Source organism: Anolis sagrei, chromosome 13, assembly GCF_037176765.1.
Source record: "Anolis sagrei isolate rAnoSag1 chromosome 13, rAnoSag1.mat, whole genome shotgun sequence".
Taxonomy (NCBI): domain Eukaryota; kingdom Metazoa; phylum Chordata; class Lepidosauria; order Squamata; family Dactyloidae; genus Anolis; species Anolis sagrei.
Window position 1 is genome coordinate 5,140,252 of NC_090033.1, and position 22,967 is coordinate 5,163,218.

General features: G+C 45.6%; 1 protein-coding gene across 1 annotated transcript in view; it reads right to left on the reverse strand.

Moving 5' to 3' along the window:
* Nucleotides 1–22,967, reverse strand: part of ACAP3 (ArfGAP with coiled-coil, ankyrin repeat and PH domains 3) — a 130,558-nt gene that overhangs the window by 106,439 nt on the left and 1,152 nt on the right.

A 22,967-nucleotide genomic window follows, 5' to 3' on the forward strand; every position in this document is an offset into this window, starting at 1 on the left:
GGATAGACCACATCAGCTGATTCAGAAAACTACACTGGATAGACCACATCAGTTGATTCGGAAAACTGCATTGGCTAGACCACACCAGCTGATTCAGAAAATTGCATTAGACAGACCACATCAGCCGATTGAGAAAACTGCATTAGATAGACCACAACAGCTGATTCAGAAAATTGCACTGGCTAGACCACATCAGCTGATTTGGAACACTGCATTGGATAGACCACATCAGTTGATTCAGAAAACTGCATTGGCTAGACCACATCAGCTGATTTGGAAAACTGCATTGCATAGACCACAACAGCTGATTCAGAAAATTGCATTGGATAGACCACATCAGATGATTCAGAAAATTGCACTAGATAGACCACATCAGCTGATTCAGAAAATTGCACTGGATAGACCACATCAGCTGAATTAGAAAATTTCATTAGATAGACCACATCAGCTGATTCCAAAGATTGCATTTGATAAACCACATCAGCTGATTCAGAAAATTGCACTGGATAGACCACATCAGCTGATTCAGAAAATTGCATTGGATAGACCACATCAGCTGATTTGGAAAACTGCATTGGATAGACCACATCAGCTGATTCAGAAAATTGCACTGGATTGACCACATCAGCTGATTCAGAAAATTGCACTGGATTGACCGCATCAGCTAATTCAGAAAACTGCACTAGATTACATCAGCTGATTCAGAAAATTGCACTAGATAGACCACATCCGCTGATTCAGAAAATTGCACTGGATAGACTACATCAGCTGATTTAAAAAATTGAATTGGATAGACCACATTAGCTTTAGTTTCTGATACAGAACATATGAGGGTTTGCGAAAACAGTCGCTCTTGTTGCAAAGGTGTAGTAACGGTGAGGACGTGGACTGTATTTTAGTTCTTGCGGACCACTGGTGGTCCGTGGGCTAGATTCTAATTCTGAAATCTAGACTCCTATTGATGCAGCCTAGAATCACATTGGCCTTTTTAGCTGCCGCATCACACTCTACTAAGACTCCTAAACCCTTTTCCCACAGACTGTCTCACTCGAGACGGTAATGTGTGCGCTGGCGGGTCATTTGGCTAATTCTGGGAGATGTCTGCATTGGAAAATCCCTTCCGTTCATCGGGCTGCCCCCAAGTCTTGCCCTTTAAGGCCCTCCCAAACCAGTATGTCAAGGAGTGTCATTCAAGTGCACGTTTTCAGCCAAGGGAGAAAGTCCAGGCGCTCGTTTGCAAATTATTGGGTGATGCAACCCACATAATTGCTCCCTTCCATGTCTCTTCCTCCTTTTTTCAATGGGGCTCCTACAAAAATGTTTCCTAGGGCGATGGATGTACTGCATTTTTTGCACCGCATGGCACAACTCTCTTTCACTGGCCAACACATATTGTGGTGCCTCAAATATTAGACCTGCTTCTAGGTGTATTTGACCTGCTGATTCCAGAAACTGAACCGGTTTGGGGTTGCTGCAAGCAGACAAGAGGTAAGAGTTTTCGTTGGGTTGTGTTTACAGTTGTTTTGTTGTTGTTGTTGTTAATTGCATTATATGGGAGAATAGATCCAGCCACAGTGTATGGGTATACACTGACCATATAATGTAGTTCAAATTGCATTACTCGATAGTGTACATCCGGTATGGGCAAACTCAGGCCCGCGGGCCAGATGTGGCCCGTTGGGCTCTTCTCTCAGGCCCTCCTCTCTCTCACCATCCTATCCTTCCTTCTCTCTTGCCTTCCTCCTTCCCTCCCTCTTTCTCCTTCCTTTCCAGCCTTTCATCCTTCCTTCCTTCCCTTTTGTCTTTCCTTTCTTCCCTTTCTCCCTTTCTCCTTACTCCATTTTGTCCTTCCTTCCTTATTTCTCCTCTCTTTCCTTCCTCCTTGCTTCCCTTCCACTCTTTCATTCTTCCTTCTTTCCCTCTTTTCTCACCCTCTCCTTCTTTCTCCTTCCTTCTCTCTTTCCTTCGTCCTTCCCTCCCTCCCTCCTTTCCACCCTTTTATCCTTCCTTCCTTTCTCCCCTTTTGTCTTCCCTTCCATCTCTCCCACTTTCTCCTTCCATCCTTCCCTTTTGTTTTTTATTCCTTCTCTCTTTCCTTCATCCTTCCCTTCCATCCATCCTTTTCTCTTTTCTTCCTCCTTCTCTCTTTCTCCTTCCCTCCTTCCCTTTTGTTTTTCTTCCTTCTCTCTTTCCTTCATCCCTTCTTTCCATCCTTTTCTCTTTCCTTCCTCCTTCCCTTCCTTCCTTCCTTCCTTCCTTCCCTTTCAGCCTTTGTCCTTCTTTCCTTCCCTCTTTCCTCCCTCTCTTCCTTTCTCCTTCCTTCCTTTTTGCCTTTCCTTCGCACTTTCCTCTATCCTTCCCTTCCTTCCTTCCTTCCTTCCTTCCTTCCTTCCATCCTTCCCTTCCTTCTTTCCTTCCTTCCTTCCTTCCTTCCTTCCTTCCTTCCCTTTCACTCTTTCGTCCTTCTTTCCTTCCCTCTTTCTTCCCTCTCTTCCTTTCTCCTTCCTTCCCTTTTGCCTTTCCTTCGCTCTTTCCTCTATCCTTCCCTTCCTTCCATCCTTCCCTTCCTCCCTTCCTTCCTTCTTTCCTTCCATCCACTCCTTTCACCCTTTCGTCCTTCTTTCCTTCCCTCTTTCCTCCCTCTCTTCCTTTATCCTTCCCTTCCTTCCTTCAATCCTTCTCTTCCTCCCTTTTTTCCTCTTTCCCTTCCTTCCATCCTTCCCTTCCACTCTTTCATCCTTCCTTCCTTCCTCCCCTTTTGTCTTTCCTTCCTCCCTGCTCTCCCTCTTTCTCCTTCCATCCTTCCCTTCCTTTCTCTTCTTATTCTTCCTCCTTTCCTTTCTCCTGCTTCCTTCTCTCTTTCCTCTTCGCAGGGAGTGCTAGCATGCGGACCCCCAAGTTCGAAAGTTTGCCCAGTCCAGTGTAGACGCGCCCTTGCTCTCTCTAGAAATAACCTGCCCTTTCCCTCTCTCTATTTGTAGTTGGCATCCGCTCCAGCGGTAATGCTTGGTGCCAGCTCTTTCTGGCACGGATCCTGCATCCTTTTTTAATCTTCAGCAGGGAAGGAGGGGTGCCACCATTGATTCCAACAGCTGCGGGGACAGAGCTTTTCATTTCGACTTCCTTCTCCTTGGCCGCTTTCCTCCACGGAGGCTGGGACCCCATTCACAAACTCCGCGGCAGCTGGCACCGTCCGCAAACTGGCTCTTTGGAAGCCCCTTAACCCTTCCGAAGCCGGCGGTCCCTTCCAGATGCCGCCTCCTTGGCAGGGATCGGCCCCGTCCACTCGCCCGTCCACATCATCCAACCTGCACACTTTGTCGCTTGTTCCCTTCGACAATGGGCCACACATTGATAGCAACTCATCTCTATTCCCGCTCGATTTGATTGGGTGCTAAAGGCGTTGGCTTTGTTCCGGATGAACACTGGAGCATTTCAGGAGACAATATAGTCTCTCTCACTCTCCCTTTTCCTGGCTTCGGCAACAGGAACTCAACTGTCGGATCGGACACTGCCAGCTGTGTTCTCCGCAATGGGACTCCAGCAATTCCCTCCTTTCTCAGACTGGACTGTCTCTCCATCATCTCTCTAGGCAATTGGTTCCATTGTTGGGACCATCAAGGAGCTCCTTCCAACGTTCCACCAAAATCTGTCCTTGAGCTTCCCTTATCAAAAATCCTTGGGACTGTATGTATTTTGGATTTCCCCGCAGGTTTTATAATGCCTGTATTTGTGTCTACACACATAGTGAGTGATGTAGGAGAGGGGACCTAAGCTTAAACATAAAACTTTTTGCACTTGCAACCTCTTTTTGCCCAAGAAATAGTAAAAATTTGAATAATGGTGGGGTTGGGAGGGATTGATTTTGTCATTTGGGAGTTGTAGTTGCTGGGATTTATAGTTCACCTACAATCAAAGAGTATTGTGAACTCCACCAATGATGAAACTGAACCTTGGCACACAGAACTCCCACGACCAACGGAAAAGTCTGGATTTGGTGGGCAATGACGTTGAGTTTGGGAGTTGTAGTTCATCTACATCTAGAGAGCACTGTGGACTCAAACAATAATAGATCTGGACCAATCTTGGAATGAATACTCAATATGCCCAAATGTGAACACTGGTGTAGTTTGGGGAAAATAGAGCTTGACAATTGGGAGTTGTAGATGCTGGAATTTATAGTTCACCTACAATCAAAGAGTATTGTAAACTCCACCAACGATGAAACTTAACCTTGGCACACAGAACTCCCATGACCAACTGAAAAGTCTGGGTTTGGTGGGCACTGACCTTGAGTTTGGGAGTTGTAGTTCACCTACATCTAGAGAGCACTGTGGACTCAAACAATAATAGATCTGGACCAATCTTGGCACAAATACTCAATATGCCCAAATGTGAACACTGGTGTAGGTTTGGGAAAATAGAGCTTGACATTTGGGAGTTGTAGATGCTGGGATTTATAGTTCACCTACAATCAAAGAGCATTCTGAACCCCACCAACATAGACCCCTCTGAAATGCCCATTCGACCCCTCAGGGGGTTGCAACCCCCAGGTTGAGTAACGCAGCAGTAAGCTCTTAGTAGTGAGGATTGGTATATGCCAAATAAACGTAGTCTCTGGTTGCTTGAGAGTCATTAAGGGTATACCCCACACTATACCAGGCCATCAACTCTGTAATGACTTGATATTTGTATTGAAATATGGGAATTAAAAGCAAATTAAGATAAATCAAGACCAACTTTGTGTAACGCAGTTTCACTGCATTATAAAAAGAGCATCCCGTTGTCAAAGCCAATGCGATTGTCTATCATTTTGATTGGCTAATCCCCGAATAATCCAAATAATCCAATTCATCCAAATGCAGGCCAGTGGACTTGGTGTAATTAAAAATAAACAACAAAACACTCATCACCCCAAACAACCAGCAGATCATGGACATCCGTCTTCTCTACCTCTCCTTCACTTTTTGGGGTTGTTTCGTAGGCATTGTCATAATTTTACTCTCATCTCTATCTATCTATCTATCTAGAAGTAAATGTATGCATGTATGTATGTATGTTCTGCAAAGGCTCCAATATGGCTTGATGGATTCGGATCAAATTTGGTACACATACCTTTCATGATCCAACTTAAAATATTGGTGGGGTTTCAATTATAAAATTGACTCCTTTTGGTGGTAGGGCCTGAAAAACAAATAAATGCATGCAGCACTTAGATGTAACCACTAGAGGGTGGTAGAGAGATAGTAAGTCTATGTCAGAGGGAGAGAAGAAAAATGAAAGAGGGCTAGAACGTCACTATGGAGACACTCTAGGAGGGCCAGAACATTGCCATGAAAGCATTCCACAAGTGGCCTTCTCAGAGGGCCAAGCAAGGATGGAAGAGAGCCGGAGAAGGGAGAAAGAAGTTCTTAAGATGACAAAGCTCAGGCAATGATTCAGTTCTCCACAGAATCCAATAGTGCCTGTTTTCTTTGAATAGCAATGAGTTGCCGTCTGCTGAAGGCCTCTGCCTTTGGCCAGGAAAAACAAAACCTTCCTCACTCCCAACTCTCAGAGGGGGGGATCCAGTTTGCCTCCCCGTTCTCCGCCCTGCTCTGATTCATAAGCTGAAACCACAAACGCAAACACCCGGCTGTCTTTGATTAAACCCGAGCGAGAGAATTGCTTTTCCGCTCGAGCTGTGAACTCTTGCCCTAATGTTTCGGTGGGATCTCCTTTTCCTGCAATTTGAACCCGTTGCTCATAACGGAGCTGTACGGCGAGACGGATGGGACGCCAGCCAGACGAACAGTGGAGGATGCATCTCGGCGAACACTTCCGCTAATGGCCAATATGAACAGTATAGCTGTGACTTTCTGTATCTAATCCCCCTCTGACCTCAATATCCCAACCACAACTATGTGCCCTGCAAACATATACACACACACACACACACACATATACACACACCAGGCATGGGCAAACCCATGATTCGACAAAGACCCAAAACGCATACCCCAGGTATGGGCAAACCCAGGCCCGCGGGCCGCATCCGGCCCCTTGGGCTCTTTTCTCAGGCCCTCCTCTCTCACCATTATATCCTTCCTTCTCTCTTTCCTTCCTCATTCCCTCCCTCCCTTACCTTCCTCTTCCTTCCTCCCTCAGTCTTTCATTCCACCCTTTCATCCTTCCTTCCCACTTTCCTCCTTCCTTCCCTATTGCTCTCTCCTTCTTTCCTTCCTTCCCTCTATTGTGTCTTTACTTCTTTTCCTCTATCCCTTCCTCACTCCCTCTCTTCCTTCCCTCCCTCTTTCTCCTTCCCTCCATTCCCTTCCACCCTTTCATCCTTCCTTCCTTTACTTCTGTCTTTCCTTCTTCCCTCCCTCCCTCTTTCTCCTTCCATCTTTCTTCCCTTCCACCCTTTCGTCCTTCCCACTTTCCTCCCTCTTTCTCCTTCCTTCCCTTTTGTCTTTCCTTCTCTCTTTCTTCACTCCCTTCCCTCCCTCTTTCTCCCTCCCTCCATTCCCATCCACGTTTTCGTCCTTCCTTCCTTCCCCCTTTCCTCCCCCTTCCTTCCTTCCTTCCTTCCTTCCTTCCTTCTTGTCTTTCCTTCCTTCTCCCTTTCCCTCCCTCACTCCCTTCTCTCTCTCTTTCTCCCTCCCTCCATTCCCTTCCACCCTTTTGTCCTTTCTTCTTCCCTTTTTTCTTTCCTTCCTTCCTTCTTTCCTTCCTCCCTTCCTTACCTCCCTCTTTCTCCTTCGATCCTTCCTTCCCTTCCATCCTTTCTCTTTCCTCCCCTTTTTCCTTCCTTCCTTCCTACCTACCTACCTACCTTCCCTTTTGTCTTTCATTCCTTCTCTCTTTCTTCCCTCCCTCCATTCCCTTCCACCCTTTTCTCCTTCCCTCTTTCCTCCCTCTTCCTTCCTTCTTTCCTTCCTCCCTCCCTTCCCTATCACCATTTTGTCCTTCCTTCCCTCCCCCTTCCCTCCCTCTTTTTCCTTCCTTCCCTTTTGTTTTTCCTTCCTTCTCTGTTAATTCCCTCCCTCCATGCCCTTCCACTTTTTCGTCCTTCCTTCCCCTTTCCCCTCTTTCTCCTTCCTTCCTTCCCTCCCTCTTCCTCCCTGCATTCCCTTTCACCCTTTCATCCTTCCTTCCTTCCATCCATTCTTCCCTTCTAACCTTTTGTCTTTCCTTCCTTTGCTTTTCCTCCTCCTCACCTCCCTCCCTTTTTCCCTCTTTCTCCTTCCATCCTTCCACCCATTTGTCCTTCCTTCCCTTCCTTCCTTCCTTCCTTCCTTCCTTCCTTCCTTCCTTCCTTCCATCCATCATCCTCTTAGCAGAGTGTTAGCATGCGGCTCCCAAGATATAAAGTTTTCCCATACCTGTTGTTACGTATACATATATGTGCAGTGCTCCCTCACTTATTGTGGGGGTTACATTCCAGGACCTCCTGCAATAAGTGAAAAACAGCGATGACTCAGCATTCTGGCACCATACCTACTACTAGTAGTAGGAGAAGAAGAAGGAGTGATGCAGAAGCAGAGGAGAAGCTGTTTAAGACAATCTGTGTTCTGTGGGTCGTGACAGGAACACTGTATATGTATGTGTAAATATATACACATACACACCCTCTTGCTGACAGATGGGCTCAGGAACCAAGGAACGCCCCGCTCCTCCTGGGAGACCCTGTCTGCCTCCCCTAATCTCATCAGATTTAGATCTTGGGAAAGGCCAAAAAAAAAGCACCCCACCCCATCAGTGGGGATGGGGAGGATTTGTCTGTGGGTTGCAGGGAAGGGAGGGCAATCTGGAACCGAGAGGCAAGCCCAATCCAATTTGTAGGTCGAACCCACCCAGCCCGCCCCTCTTAAATAGGGGATAAAGGAGCTTTACAACCTGTGCCTGAAGCTGACCACGCAGTTGCAATGGGGGACCTAACGATTCCCAGAATTCTCTCAAGATCTATGCACATATCCGAGAGTTGAATGGAAAATAATGCCTCCACCTTTGTAATTCTTCAAAAGATTGCAGAACTGGTATGCAGCAGGTACTGGCTTGTTCAGTAGACTCTCCTCTACAGTTCCATTTGGGCAGGAAACCTTAGCATTCAACGGACCTTCATGACTCCTCAACAGAAGGCAGTACTGGTGTGCAGCAGGTACTGGCTTGTTCAGTAGACTCTCCTCTACAGTTCCATTTGGGCAGGAAGCCTTAGCATTGAACGGTTGTGTTGTTAAAGTGAAAAGTAATGCCTCCACCTTCATGACTCCTCAACAGAAGGCAGTACTGGTGTGCAGCAGGTACTGGCTTGTTCAGTAGACTCTCCTCTACAGTTCTATTTTGGCAGGGAGCCTTAGCATTGAATGGTTGTGTTGTTAAAGTGAAAAGTAATGCCTCCACCTTCGTAACTCCTCAACAGATGGCAGTACTGGTATGCCGCAGGTACTGGTTTGTTCAGTAGACTCTCCTCTACAGTTCCATTTTAGCAGGAAGCCTTAGCATTGAACGGTTGTGTTGTTAAAGTGAAAAGTAATGCCTCCACCTTCGTAACTCCTCAACAGATGGCAGTACTGGTATGCAGCAGGTACTGGCTTGTTCAGTAGACTCTCCTCTACAGTTGCATTTTGGCGGGAAGCCTTAGTATTGAACGGACCTTTGTAACTCCTGAAGAGATGGCAATACTGGTATGCAACAGGTTCTGGCTTGTTCAGTAGACTCTCCTCTACAGTTCCATTTGGGCAGGAAGCCTTAGCATTGAACGGTTGTGTTGTTAAAGTGAAAGGTAATGCCTCCACCTTCGTAACTCCTCAACAGATGGCAGTACTGGATGCGGCAGGTACTGGCTTGTTCAGTAGACTCTCCTCTACAGTTCCATTTGGGCAGGAAGCCTTAGCATTGAACGGTTGTGTTGTTAAAGTGCGAAGTATGGAACACTGCACAGACGGTTGATCAATGCGACTTAAGCAACGTGAAGTCATTGAATTCTTGACAGCAGAAGGCATCACCCCAAAGGAGATTCATCAGAGAATGCAAGCTGTTTATGGTGATTGTGTGGGTGTTAGTACTGTGCATCATTGGGCGAGTAAGTTTAAAGATGTTGAGGTGGGAACATCTAACTTACGGGGCAAATGAACAGTTGGACGTCCTGTGACTGCTAGATTTTATGTGTTTTCTCCACCACAGACATCCCATTGTTCCTGACGCTCCCCATTGGTGTGGAATTTGAATGACCCCACCCACTGCCTCTCCCTTAACCCTTTCCTATTATTTTCTAGATCCAGAGAGTACTGTGAACCCAAACACCGATGGATTCTGGACTCAACCAAGCACACATACTTGATATGTTAAAATGTGATTACTGGAGGGGTTTGAGGGGAACTGACCTTCCTTTCTGGGAGCTGTAGTTCATCCACAACCAGAGAAACTGTGAGCTCCATTGATTATGGATCTGGTCCAAACTTGGCGCACAGAACCCCCATGACTAACTCAAACTGCTGGAGGGGTTTGAGGGGTCTGACTCACCATAGTGGGAGTTGTAGTTTACCCTACAACCAGAGAGCACACCGAACCCCAATGGTGATGCATCTAGAGGAAACTGGCCCAAGATAACAAAGTTGACGTACTGATGAAGTTTCAAGGGATTAACTTGGCATTATGGGAGTTATAGTTCACCCACAACCTTATGCATTTTGTACGCCGGCTACCCAAGCTAGTATACTATAAATAAATAAGGTGGCAATACAAAGAAGACAAGTTGAAAATGCAATATAGCAGTTCTGATGGAAGTCCTCCTCGGTGTAAACAAAGGAGACCGAAGGGAGGTTACTGGGCTGAGCCTCCACCCCAGACCCACACTGGGACTCCCAACCTGTTCGTTTTGAGCTCCTTTCCTTGCTCTAATTATTAAATGCAGAGTGCAAGAACAGGTTACTAATGCCCAGCAATTACCGCAGCCTCTTATTAACCTCCGGAGCAGTTTCCATCACGGGGGCAGATAATAATAATAATAATACAATCCAGGGCTCAACCAAATTGAATGACGGTGCCAGCCAAATTGGGGTTCTCCTTCCCTTTTGCCCTCCAACATTCTGGCTGTCTCCTGCCTGGGGGAATCCTTTATTGGGAGGTGTTAGCTGCTAGGCATTGAACTGCAACATTCACACTTTCCTCAAGCAGACAAGAGTTCTTTCTCCCACCCTGGACATCAATCCAGAGGTATATAAACCTCACTGTCTGGGGAATCCCAAGCAGGAAACAATCAGAGCCAACTAACATCTCTCAACAAAGGATTCCCCCAGGCAGTAACAGCTAGGCATTGAACTGCAACATTCACACTTTCCTCAAGCAGACAAGAGTTATTTCTCCCACCCTGGACATCATTCCAGACATAAATAAACTTCACTGTCTGGAGGATTCCAGACAGGAAACTATCAGGGTTAGCGAAGACCTCTCAACAAAGGATTCCACCAGGCAGTAACACCTAGGAATTGAACTGCAACATTCACACTTTCCTCAAGCAGACAAGGGTTATTTTCCCACCCTGGCTATATCAACCCTACTTGCCTAGTTTTCGGCAGACCCCTCAACCTCTGAGGATGCCTGCCATAGATGTGGGTGAAACGTCAGGAGATATTGCTTCCCTGGAACATGGCCAGACAGCCCGGAAAACTCACGGCAACCCAATGATTCATAGAATCAAAGAGTTGGAAGAGACCTCATGGGCCATCCAGTCCAACCCCCTGCCAAGAAGCAGGAATATTGCATTCAAATCACCCCTGACAGATGGCCATCCAGCCTCTGTTTAAAATTCTGGCCATGACACATCTGTCTAGATGATCACATTGAGTGATCATGTGTCCACGAGGGGGGAAATGTTGAAGGAATGGAAATGAATGGGGGAGACTCTGCCAGGAAACAAGGAACGCTTTATGAGCGCCTTCCTTTGAGATAGTAATGCGGAGTTATTCCATCGTGTTGAGCCACAGCAGCGCAAGCGGCGTCAAACTGTATTAATGCTGAAGTGTAGATGCGCCCCCAACCCTTCCCACAGATGTGTCATGCGCCAGAAAAAGAAATGCACCGATTCGGCCTCTATGGTATGGTGGAAGGGCGGGAGGGAGGGGCGAGCATGATCTCCCGCACGCCAAAATTACATAAATCTGTTTAGACTGGGCTAAGGCTTTGCTTATTTAAGAGCGGAGGGATCGTTTCCGCCCAAGCCAAGCCACTCCGGGATGGTGACATCAGGCCTTAATCCCCGCTAATAAATATATGCTGCTCTCCCAGCTTGGCCTCTGCGCATTTGGACTCCTGTTCTCTCTGCCGGGAGACATGTGCCAAATGGCAGGGAGGGAGGGAGCCGGAGGCAAAGTACATCCCCACATGCCTGGAATTACTACTCTTATTCATCAGTATTGATCATTATCACTACTAATATGATCAATAATGTGCATTTCCCATTATCACTACTAATATGATCAATAATGTGCATTTCCCATTATCACTACTAATATGATCAATAATGTGCATTTCCCATTATCACTACTAATATGATCAATAATGTGCATTTCCCATTATCACTACTAATATGATCAATAATGTGCATTTCCCATTATCACTACTAATATGATCAATAATGTGCATTTCCCATTATCACTACTAATATGATCAATAATGTGCATTTATAGTCTACTTAATTAGTATTACCCATTATTATTAATAATATGATCAAAAATATGTGTTTATATCCTACTTAATTAGTATTAACCATTATTATTATTAATAATATGATCAAAAATATGCATTTATATCCTACTTAATTAGTATTGGTATTATTTGGTTGCCCCTGACACGATAAATAAATTAGTATTAACCATTATTATTAATAATATGATCAATAATACGCATTTATATCCTACTTAATTAGTGGGTAGCTGTAGGTTTTTGGGGCTATATGGCCATGTTCTAGAAGCATTCTCTCCTGACATTTCATGTGCATCTATGGCAAGCATTCTCAGAGGTGGTGAGGTTACAACCTCTGAGGATTCTTGCATTTATATTCTATTATTTATATCCCATTATTATTAATGATAATATGATCAATAATATGCATTTATATCATACTTAATTAGTATTAACCATTATTATTATTAATAATAATATGATCACTAATATGCATGTACAGTCTACTTAATTAGTATTAACCATTATTATTATTAATAATATGGTCAATATGCATCTATATCCTACTTAATAAGTATTAACCATTATTATTAATAATTTGGTCAATATATATTTATCGAACCTAATTAGTATTTACCATTATTATTAATAACATGATCAGTAATACACATATTCTACTTAATTAGTATTAACCATTATTATTATTAATAATATGATCAATAATATGCATTTATAGTCTACTTAATTAGTATTAACCATTATTATTAATAATATGATCAATAATATTTGTTTATATCCTACTTAATTAGTATTAACCATCATTATTATTAATAATATGATCAATAATATGCATTTATAGTCTACTTAATTAGTATTAACCAGTATTATTACTAATATGATCAATAATATGCGTTTATATCCTACTTAATTAGTATTAACCATTATTATTATTATTAATAATATGATCAATAATATGCGTTTATATCCTACTTAATTAGTATTAACCATCATTATTATTAATAATATGATCAATAATATGCATTTATATCCTACTTAATTAGTATTATCCCTTATTATTATTATTATTATTAATATGATCAATAATATGCATTTATAGTCTACTTAATTAGTATTGACCATTATTAATAATAATATGATCAATAATATACATTTATATTTTACTTAATAAGTATTAACCATTATTATTAATAATAATATGGTCAATAATATACATTTATATCCTACTTAATTAGTATTAGCCATTATTATTAATAATAATATGGTCAATAATATGCATTTATATCCTACTTAATTAGTATTAACCAGTATTATTACTAATATGATCAATAATATGCATTTATATCCTACTTAACAAGTATGAACCATTATTATTACTAATATGATCAATAATACACATTTATATCCTACTTAATTAGTATTAACCATTATTATTATTATTAATAATAATATGGTCAATAATATGCATTTATATCCTACTTAATTAGTATTAACCATTATTATTATGGTCAATAATATGCATTTATATCCTACTAAATAAGTATTATCCATTATGATTACTAATATGATCAATAATATGTGTTTATATCCTACTTAATTAGTGCTAGCCAAGGCCGGTGCCTGCTTCCTGCATCTCGCAGGGCAGCTGCTCCTTGCCGTGGGGGAGAGGCAATGGGGAGCATATGGGGCCTTTCCAGGTGATGGGTCGGGTGCCGAATGCGGCTGACAGGCCCCCGACAGAAGAGGCAGCTCCTGGGGTGCGGCTGTCACATTGATGTGCCCGTCATGACACATGAGCCGCCCCACATAATGTATGTGAGGAATCCCCCTGTCGCTCACGTTGCATCCTAGGGTTCCCACTGCTCTGGGCAACAGATAAGGCCACCTAAGAATGGATGGAAATCTGGTCACGGAAGAAGACAACCAGGGCTCCTTCTGACTTCTGAGCCACAACCACAGTGCTCCAATTCCACTTCCAACTGCAACTGGTTCTCCCCTATGGAACATGGGATTTGCAGTTCAGGACACGGTGCGTTCTCGGTCAGAGGGTTCTTGATGGCATATGATGGGAATTGAGCATCCATGGATTTTGATATCCACTGGGTGCCCTGGAACCAAAGCCCAGCCAATATACTGCATAAACCAGTATAAACCAGTATAAACCAGTATAAACCAGTATAAACCAGTATAAACCTCAAGCTGTCGTCCTCCTCAGGGGACTTCACTGTCCAAATATGTAATCCACCGCTCTTCACAGACCTCATTCTCAAAGAGCTCAATGGATCAGCTGAACCAGACAGAAAGGGATTCGCATGCTAGGCCGTGTTTGAGGACTTGGCTAAAGCACTCTCCAAAGATGTCCATCCAACTTCTTCTCGAAGACCGCTACGAAGGACAAATCTATAATTATACAAGAGTTCTTTCTCCCACTCTGCACATTCCACAGATATATAAACCCCACTTGCCTAATTTCCAACAGATTTCACAAGCTCTGAGGATGCCTGGCTGCTCCCTGCCTGGGGGAATCCTTTGTTGGGATGGTAATCAAGGTGGCCAATGGCAACATTCACACTTGCCTCCAGCAGACGAGAGTTTTTTCTCCCACCCTGGACATTCCACAAATATATAAAACCCACTTGCCTAGTTTACAACAGACTTCACAACCTTTGAGGATGCCTGGCTGCTCCGTGCCTGGGGGAATCCTTTGTTGGGATGGTAATCAAGCTGGCCAATGGCAACATTCACACTTGCCTCCAGCAGACAAGAGTTCTTTGTTCCACCCTAGACATTATTCCACAGATATATAAAACCCACTTGCCTAGTTTCCAACAGATCTCACAACCTTTGAGGATGCCCGGCTGTTCCCTGCCTGGGGGAATCCTTTGTTGGGATGGTAATCAAGCTGACCAGTGGTGACACTCACACTTGCCTCCAAGAGACAAGAGTTTTTTCCCAAACCCTAGACATTCCACGGGTATATAAACCAGCTTCAATGCTTGGCTGCTCCCTGCCTGGGGGAATCCTTTGTTGGGATGGTAATCAAGCTGGCCAGTGGCAACATCCAAACTTGCCTCCAACAGACAAGAGTTCTTTCTCCCACCCTGGACATTCCACAAATATATAAAACCCACTTGCCTAGTTTCCAACAGACCTCACAACCTTTGAGGATGCCTGGCTGTTCCCTGCCTGAGGGAATCCTTTGTTGGGATGGTAACCAAGCTGACCAATGGCAACATTCACACTTGCCTCCAACAGACAAGAGTTCTTTCTCCCACCCTGGACATTCTACAGATATGTAAACCCCACTTGCCAAGTTTTCAACAAACCTCACAACCTCTGAGGAGGCCTGATTTCTCCCTGTCTGGGGGAATCCTTTGTTGGGATGGCAATCAAGGTGACCAATGGCAACATTCACACTTGCCTCCAACAGACAAGAGTTCTTTCTCCTACCCTGGATAGTCCACAGATATATAAACCCAATTTTCCAACAGACCTCACAACCTCTGAGGATGCCTGTCATAGATGTGGGCAAAACGTCAGGAGAGAATGCTTCTGGAACAAGGCCACATAACCCAGAAAACACACAACAGCCTTCGACAACGTAATTTGAACACTGTTTCATGTTCTAGTCTCTGGAGTGGTTGAAAACACTTATTCGATGGCCGAGAGAGTGGCGGTTTCCGTGGCCTCGATGTACACAAACTTGATTCCGGGCACGACAACATTGTTTGAATGTGATTGGATGAAAAATACCTGGCAGAACCCGGTCAAATATAAAAAAAATCAGCACTGCAAACAGGTCTTTCAAGGTAATTACCATTGTTTACCCGAGCACAAAAAATAATACATGCCTCTACAAGGAGGCCGCTGACGCCAACCCCTCGATTTCCAAATTTCCAAGGAGTTGTGTGATTTGCCCCTATTTTCTGTTCTGAATTAGACTGGAGCTTGGACTCAACTCAACTCGGGGTTGGTTTCTAAAAGCAGGAGCATTTGTGAGTCACTGCGTTTCCCGGACACCACTGTCCTCCGTGACTCTTCCTCCAAACTTGATAAACACACAACTGTGAGGTCAACGTTTCCATAACCGAGAAGGAAATGCTTTCCGAATGGGAGTCTTGGGCACTTGTCAAACTACAACTCCCACGATTCCAAAGCGTCACTGGGGTGTGATGGGAGTTGTAGTCCAACACATCTGGAAGGCAGCAACTTGAGAAGCCCAGTCTAAGCTAGGCATGGGCAAACTTTCTAACTTGGTGGGCCGGAGTGGGAGGGGGTTCCCCCCAAGCCCCTTCCCTCCACTTCCTCTTCTCTGAAGGAAAGATGGGAAATGTTTGGAGCCCAAAAGGTTGGCCTTGGTCAGGGTGAGGTGGTGGGCGGAAGAGGAAAAGAGTATCCATGAGAAGCCCTATTGCCTCCTCCTGATATACAATCCGAGAGCTGGAAGAGATCTCCAAGGGCCATCCAGTCCAATCCCCTGCCATGCAGGAAGGCACAATCAAAGCAGTCCTGACAGAGGGGAGAGGAGGGGGGAGGAAAGAGAGAAGAGAGAAAAGATGGATGGGAGGAAGGTAGGAGAAAGAGGAAGAGAGGGAAGGAGAGAGGAAAGAGAGAAGGAACAGAAGGAAGGAAGGAAGGAAGGAAGGAAGGAAGGAAGGAAGGGGAAGAGAGGGAAGGAGAGAGGAAAGAAGGAAGGAAGGAAGGAAGGAAGGAAGGAAGGAAGGAAGGAAGGAGAATGAGGAAGAGAGGGAAGGAGAGAGGGAAGAGGGAAGGAAGGAGAAAGAGGAAGCGAGGGAAGGAGAGAGGGAAGGGAGGAAGGAAGGAAGGAAGGAAGGAGAAAGAGGAAGCGAGGGAAGGAGAGAGGGAAGGGAGGAAGGAAGGAAGGAGAAAGAGGAAGCGAGGGAAGGAGAGAAGAAAGGGGGATGGATGGAAGGAAGGAACAGAAGGAAGGAAGGAAGGAAGGAAGGAGAAAAAGGAAGAGAGGGAAGGAGAGAGGAAAGAGAGAAGGAAGGGAGGGAGGAAGGGAGGAAGGAGAAAGAGGAAGAGAGGGAAGGATAGGAAAGAGAAGGAACGGAAGGAAGGAAGGAAGGAAGGAAGGAAGGAAGGAAGGAGAAGGGAGGAAAAGGAAGGAGGGAGGATAGGGAGAAGGAAGGAAGGAAGGAAGGAGAAAGAGGAAGAGAGGGAAAGAAAGTGATAAGAGGGAAGGAAGGACCAAAGGGAGGTAAGGGAAGGGAGGGAGGGAGGGAAGGAAGAAGGAAAGAGAGAGGGAAGGAGGGATAGGATGCTGAGGGTCTGAGAAAAGAGCCCAAGGGGCCGCATCCTGCCCGCGGGCCTGGGTTTGCCCATACCTGGTGTAGCTGCATCCCAAAGACAGAGAGATGGGGAGAGACAAACAGACACACACAGAGAAAGAAAGAGACCAAGAGGGGAGGAGAAAGAGAGAGAGAGAGTGAGAAAGGGACAGGTTGGAAAGAGAGATGGAGCGATACAGATGGAGGGAGGGAGAAAGAAGGGACAGAGAGAGAGACAGAACGAGAAAGAATAGAAAGAGAAAAGCTGGCAGTGTTTCCCTCTCCTTCTGGCTCCCAGTGGCTGTCTCCTATATGGAACAACGCCTGGGACTTTGCCAAAAAGCAGAAGACAGAAGAGGATACGGATTTGCATGTTGTTTTAAAGGAGGCATATGCTCGCTATGTGACTAGATGCCAATTTAGAAATAATGACTGTAATTTCAACCACGATACAATAGTGGAGGAAGAAACCAGCTTGGAAACCTCCCAGCTCTGGGCGAAAGCGCCAGTCAAAGAAGTAAATGTTTTCTTTCTCTGGGTGCGTCTACACCAGTGGTTCCCAATCTTTTTTTACCAAGGACCACATGACCAAGGACCACTCTCCAACATTAGTTCCAAAAGGGTTACAAATAAGTTTTTGGTCAACTGTAGATTTGGTTTGGTGATTTGGGGTACTCATTCAGAAAATTGCATTGGATAGACCACATCGGCTGGTTCAGAAAATTGTATTGGATAGACCACATCAGCTGGTTCAGAAAATTGCATTGGATAGACCACATCAGATGATTCAGAAAATTGTATTGGATAGACCACATCAGCTGGTTCAGAAAATTGTATTGGATAGACCATATCAGCTGGTTCAGAAAATTGTATTGGACAGACCACATCGGCTGATTCAGAAAATTATATTGGATAGACCACATCAGCTGGTTCAGAAAATTGCATTGGATAGACCACATCAGACGATTCAAAAATTGCATTGGATAGACCACATCAACTGGTTCAGAAAATTGCATTGGATAGACCACATCGGATGATTCAAAAAATTGTATTGGATAGACAACATCAGGTGGTTCAGAAAATTGTATTGGATAGACAACATCAGGTGGTTCAGAAAATTGCATTGGATAGACCACATCAGCTGGTTCAGAAAATTGTATTGGATAGACCACATCAGCTGATTCAGAAAATTGCATTGGATAGACCACATCAGAAGTGCTTTGATGGCAGACTGGATGGTCTTTGGGGGCCCCTTCCAACTGGGATACCTCTCCATCCCTGGTGTCCTTTCAACTGAGATCCGAGATCCTTTCAACTGAGATACCTCTCCATCTTTGGTGTCCTTCCAACTGAGATTAGATAGGCACCTTTTGGGAAGGCTTTGATGGTGTCTTCCTAATGGCAGAATGGGGTTGGACCGGATGGCCTTTGGGGTCACCTTCCAACTGGGATACCTCTCCATCTTCAGTGTCCTTTCAACTGAGATCTGGTGTCCTTCCAACTGGGATACCCCTTCGTCTTTGGTGTCCTTTTAACGGAGGTTAGATGGGCACCTTTTGGGAAGGCTTTGATGGGGGTCTTCCTTTATGGCAGAATGGGGTTAGACTGGATGGCCTTTGGGGTCCCCTTGCAACTGGAATACCTATCCATCTTTCGTGCCCTTTCAATGGAAATTTGGTGTCCTTTCAACTGAGATATCTCTCCATCTTTGATGTCCTTCCAACAGAGGTTAGATGGTGACCTTTTGCGACGGCTTTGATGGTGTCTTCCTTTATGGCTGAATGGGGTTGGACTGGATGGCCTTTGGGATCTTCCAACTGGGATACCTCTCCATCTTTGGTGTCCTTTCAATTGGAAAGTACACCATCTTTGGTGTACTTTCAACTGATATTTGGTGTACTTCTAACTGGGATACCTCTCCATCTTTGATGGCCTTCCCACGATTAGATGGCCACCTTCTGGGAAGGCTTTGATGGTGTCTTCCTTCATGTTAGAATGGGATTGGACTAGATGGTCTTTGGGATCCCCTTCCAACTGGGATACCTCTCCATCTTTGGTGCCCCTTCAATAGAGATTTGGTCCCCTTCCAACTGGGATACCTCTCCATCTTTGGTGTCCTTCCAACTGGGATACCTCTCCATCTTTGATGGTCTTCCCACGGAGATTAGATGGCCACCTTCTGGGGAGGCTTTGATGGTGTCTTCCTTCATGGCAGATTGGGGTTGGACTGGATGGCCTGTGGGGTTTCCTTCCAACTGGGACACTTCTCCATCTCAGGTGTCCTTTCAAAGGAGACTTAGTGTCCTTTAAATTAGGATAGCTCTCCATCTTTGGGGTCCTTCCAACGGAGGTTAGATAGGAAAGCTTTTGATGTTGTCTTCCTTTATGGCAGAATGGGGTTGGACTGGATGGCCCTTGGGGTCCCCTTCCTATTAGGATACCTCTCCATCTTTGGTGTCCTTTCAATGGAGATTTGGTGTCCTTCCAACTGGGATACCTCTTCATCTTTGGTGTCCTTCCAACAGAGATTAGATGGGAAGGCTTTTGATGTTGTCTTCCTTTATGGCAGAATGGAGTTCAACTGGATGGCCCTTGGGGTACACTTCCAACTGGGATACTTCTCCATCTTTGGTGTCTTTCCAACAGAGATTAGATGGGCACCCTTTGGGAAGGCTTTGATGGTTGCTTCCTGTGTGGTAGAATGGGATTGGACTAGTTTGTCCTTGTGATCCCCTTCCAACTGGGATACCTCTCCATCTTTGGTGTCCTTTCAATGGAAATCTGGTCCCCTTCCAACTGAGATACCTCTTCATCTCAGGTGTCCTTTCAACTGGGATAGCTCTCCATCTTTGGTGTCCTTCCAACGGAGGTTAGATGGGAAGGCTTTTGATGTTGTCTACCTTTATGGCAGAATGGGGTTGGACTGGATGGCCCTTGGGGTCCCCTTCCTATTAGGATACCTCTCCATCTTTGTTGTCCTTTCAATGGAGATTTTGTGTCCTTCCAACTGGGATACCTCTTCATCTTTGGTGTCCTTCCAACAGAGATTAGATGGGAAGGGTTTTGATGTTGTCTTCCTTTATGGCAGAATGAGGTTGGACTGGATGGCCCATGGGGTACCCTTCCAACTGGGGTACCTCTCCATCTTTGGTGTCCTTTCAATGGAAATTTGTTCCCCTTCCAACTGGGATACCTCTCCATCTTTGATGTCCTTTCAACTGAGATTTGTTCCCCTTCCAACTAGGATACCTCTCCATCTTTGGTGTCCTTTCAACTGAGATTTGGTGTCCTTTGAACTGGGACACCTCTCCATTTCAGGTGTCCTTTCAACAGAGACTTTGTGTCCTTTCAACTAGGATAGCTCTCCATCTTTGGTGTCCTTCTAACCGAGGTTAGATGGGAAAGCTTTTGATGTTGTCTTCCTTTATGGCAGAATGGGGTTGGACTGGATGGCCCTTGGGGTGCCCTTCCATCTGGGGTACCTCTCCATCTGTGGTGTCCTTTTAATGGAGATTTTGTGTCCTTCCAACTGGGATACCTCAACGGAGATTTGGTATCCTTCCAACTGGGATACCTCTCCATCTTTGGTGTCCTTTCAATGGAGATTTTGTGTCCTTCCAACTGGGATACCTCTCCATCTCAGGTGTCCTTTCAACTGAAAGTGTCCTTTCAACTGGGATAGCACTCCACCTTTGATGTCCTTCCAACGGAGATTAGATGGGAAGGCTTTTGATGTTGTCTTCCTTTATGGCAGGATGGGGTTGGACTGGATGGCCCTTGGGGTGCCCTTCCATCTGGGGTACCTCTCCATCTGTGGTGTCCTTTTAATGGAGATTTTGTGTCCTTCCAACTGGGATACCTCAACGGAAATTTTGTGTCCTTCCAACTGGGATACCTCTCCATCTCAGGTGTCCTTTCAACTGAGAGTGTCCTTTCAACTGGGATAGCACTCCACCTTTGATGTCCTTCCAACGGAGATTAGATGGGAAGGCTTTTGATGTTGTCTTCCTTTATGGCAGGATGGGGTTGGACTGGATGGCCCTTGGGGTGCCCTTCCATCTGGGGTACCTCTCCATCTGTGGTGTCCTTTTAATGGAGATTTTGTGTCCTTCCAACTGGGATACCTCAACGGAAATTTTGTGTCCTTCCAACTGGGATACCTCTCCATCTCAGGTGTCCTTTCAACTGAGAGTGTCCTTTCAACTGGGATAGCACTCCATCTTTGATGTCCTTCCAACGGAGATTAGATGGGAAGGCTTTTGATGTTGCCTTCCTTTATGGCAGGATGGGGTTGGACTGGATGGCCCTTGGGGGTCTCCCTCGACTCTGTGTTCCTATTCCATCTCCAGACAGTGCCAAGGGGGTGGTCCCTGCGGCAGATGTGAATCCAGAAGGCCGCGAATGACCTTGATGTGACCAGAGACAGAGCTTTCCTCGCACACACAAGAGAGGCGAGGGCCCCTTACTCATTGACGACGACGTGTGGGTCGCTTTTTGTCCCTCCTCCGTTCCATCTGTTCTTCCTTCTTTACATCCCGCAAACTCACACTTGGGGCTCATCGCCTATATAGATCTGGACAACACCCATTCCTTTCTTCTTCTCCTCCTCCGTTCGGATGAATGGCCGCAGACAGGCTCACCGAGGCACACCCAACAATGCACCAAGACACGCGTTGTGTGTGTATATGTATTATTTCCGGAAAGGAATATAAGGTCGGTACGCTACACGGTGAACGACGACGCGGAATATCAATAAAGCAGCGATCGCAGCTCAAATAAAAATGGGAGTCCCTTTGACTACAGCAATCTCTCTTTAGCTTGTATATATGTAGAAAGCCGGAGCGTTGATTGATTGACATTGAAGCATCCCCACTGCAGAAAATGGAGTGGGGAGCGAGGGTGGGGGGGTCCTTGATCCCGGCCTTTAAAAAGCCTCCAAATCCCATAAACCCAATCCCGGCCATCCCACACCTTCTTCCTCCATCTTTGGCGTTCCCTCCGCCTTTTTCCCGCTTTCCCTCCGCCTTTTTCCCGCTCCAGTACGATTAGAAACAGAGGCTTTTGTAAGGCAAGAAGGGGGACCTCGATGCCTTGGAAAGGGGGCAGATGCTGCGCCAGAAGGGGGAAACTATAGTTTCCAAAATGGGGCTCGGATGGAGACAGGGGGGCTTTTTTTCGTTCCCTGCTTGACGAATCTGTCTCGGGTTCGGAAAAGCCAAGGAAACGAAGGCCTCGCCTGCACTGTCTGGATCCACAACGTAGGGGTCAGTGTGTAGACCCATACACACTGGCCTAAGACAGACCCACATTGGCTCGCCGGCACTGCTGTGATCCTGACCCTCTGCATTTTCAGGGCTGGACCAAGCTCTATCGTCCCCTCCGTTCACAAAGATGGGTTTCCTGTCTCTATATCACTAGTCCATGGCAGTGTAGACACGCCACCGAGGCAACAGAGACAATAAGGCGGAAAATGGGAACCCAGAGGAGCAGGATCCGTGTCCGGAAAGAGGCCTTAGGCTGGATCTACACTGCCGTATGAGGTCTTCTATGGGGAGATCCAGATTAGATGTGCCAAGCTGGGAAGGAATCGTTCCTGCCACAAAGTGAAGCCCCCGAAATCCGGATTCACTCCAATTCCCTCTACGTTGGGTTGTTGGAAGGACTGGGGTGGGGTCTTTCTGGTGTGGGAGCCAAATTGGATCGGAACCAGAGTGAAACCAGAGAGAACGCAGATCCGAACCTGATCGGATTGGAACCGGATCAAAAGCAAATCTGAACCGGATCCAAAGCGAGTCTGAACCGCATCCAAAGCAAATTGGAACCCAATCGAAAATGGATCGGAACCGGATCAAACACTTGAAAGCGGAGCGGAACCAGATCGGAACCACATCAAAAGCCGACAAGGGCCAGATCGGAACCGGATCAAAAGTGAATTGGGATCAGATCAAACCTGGATCGGAACCAGATCAAAAGCGGAACCACATCTACAGTCAA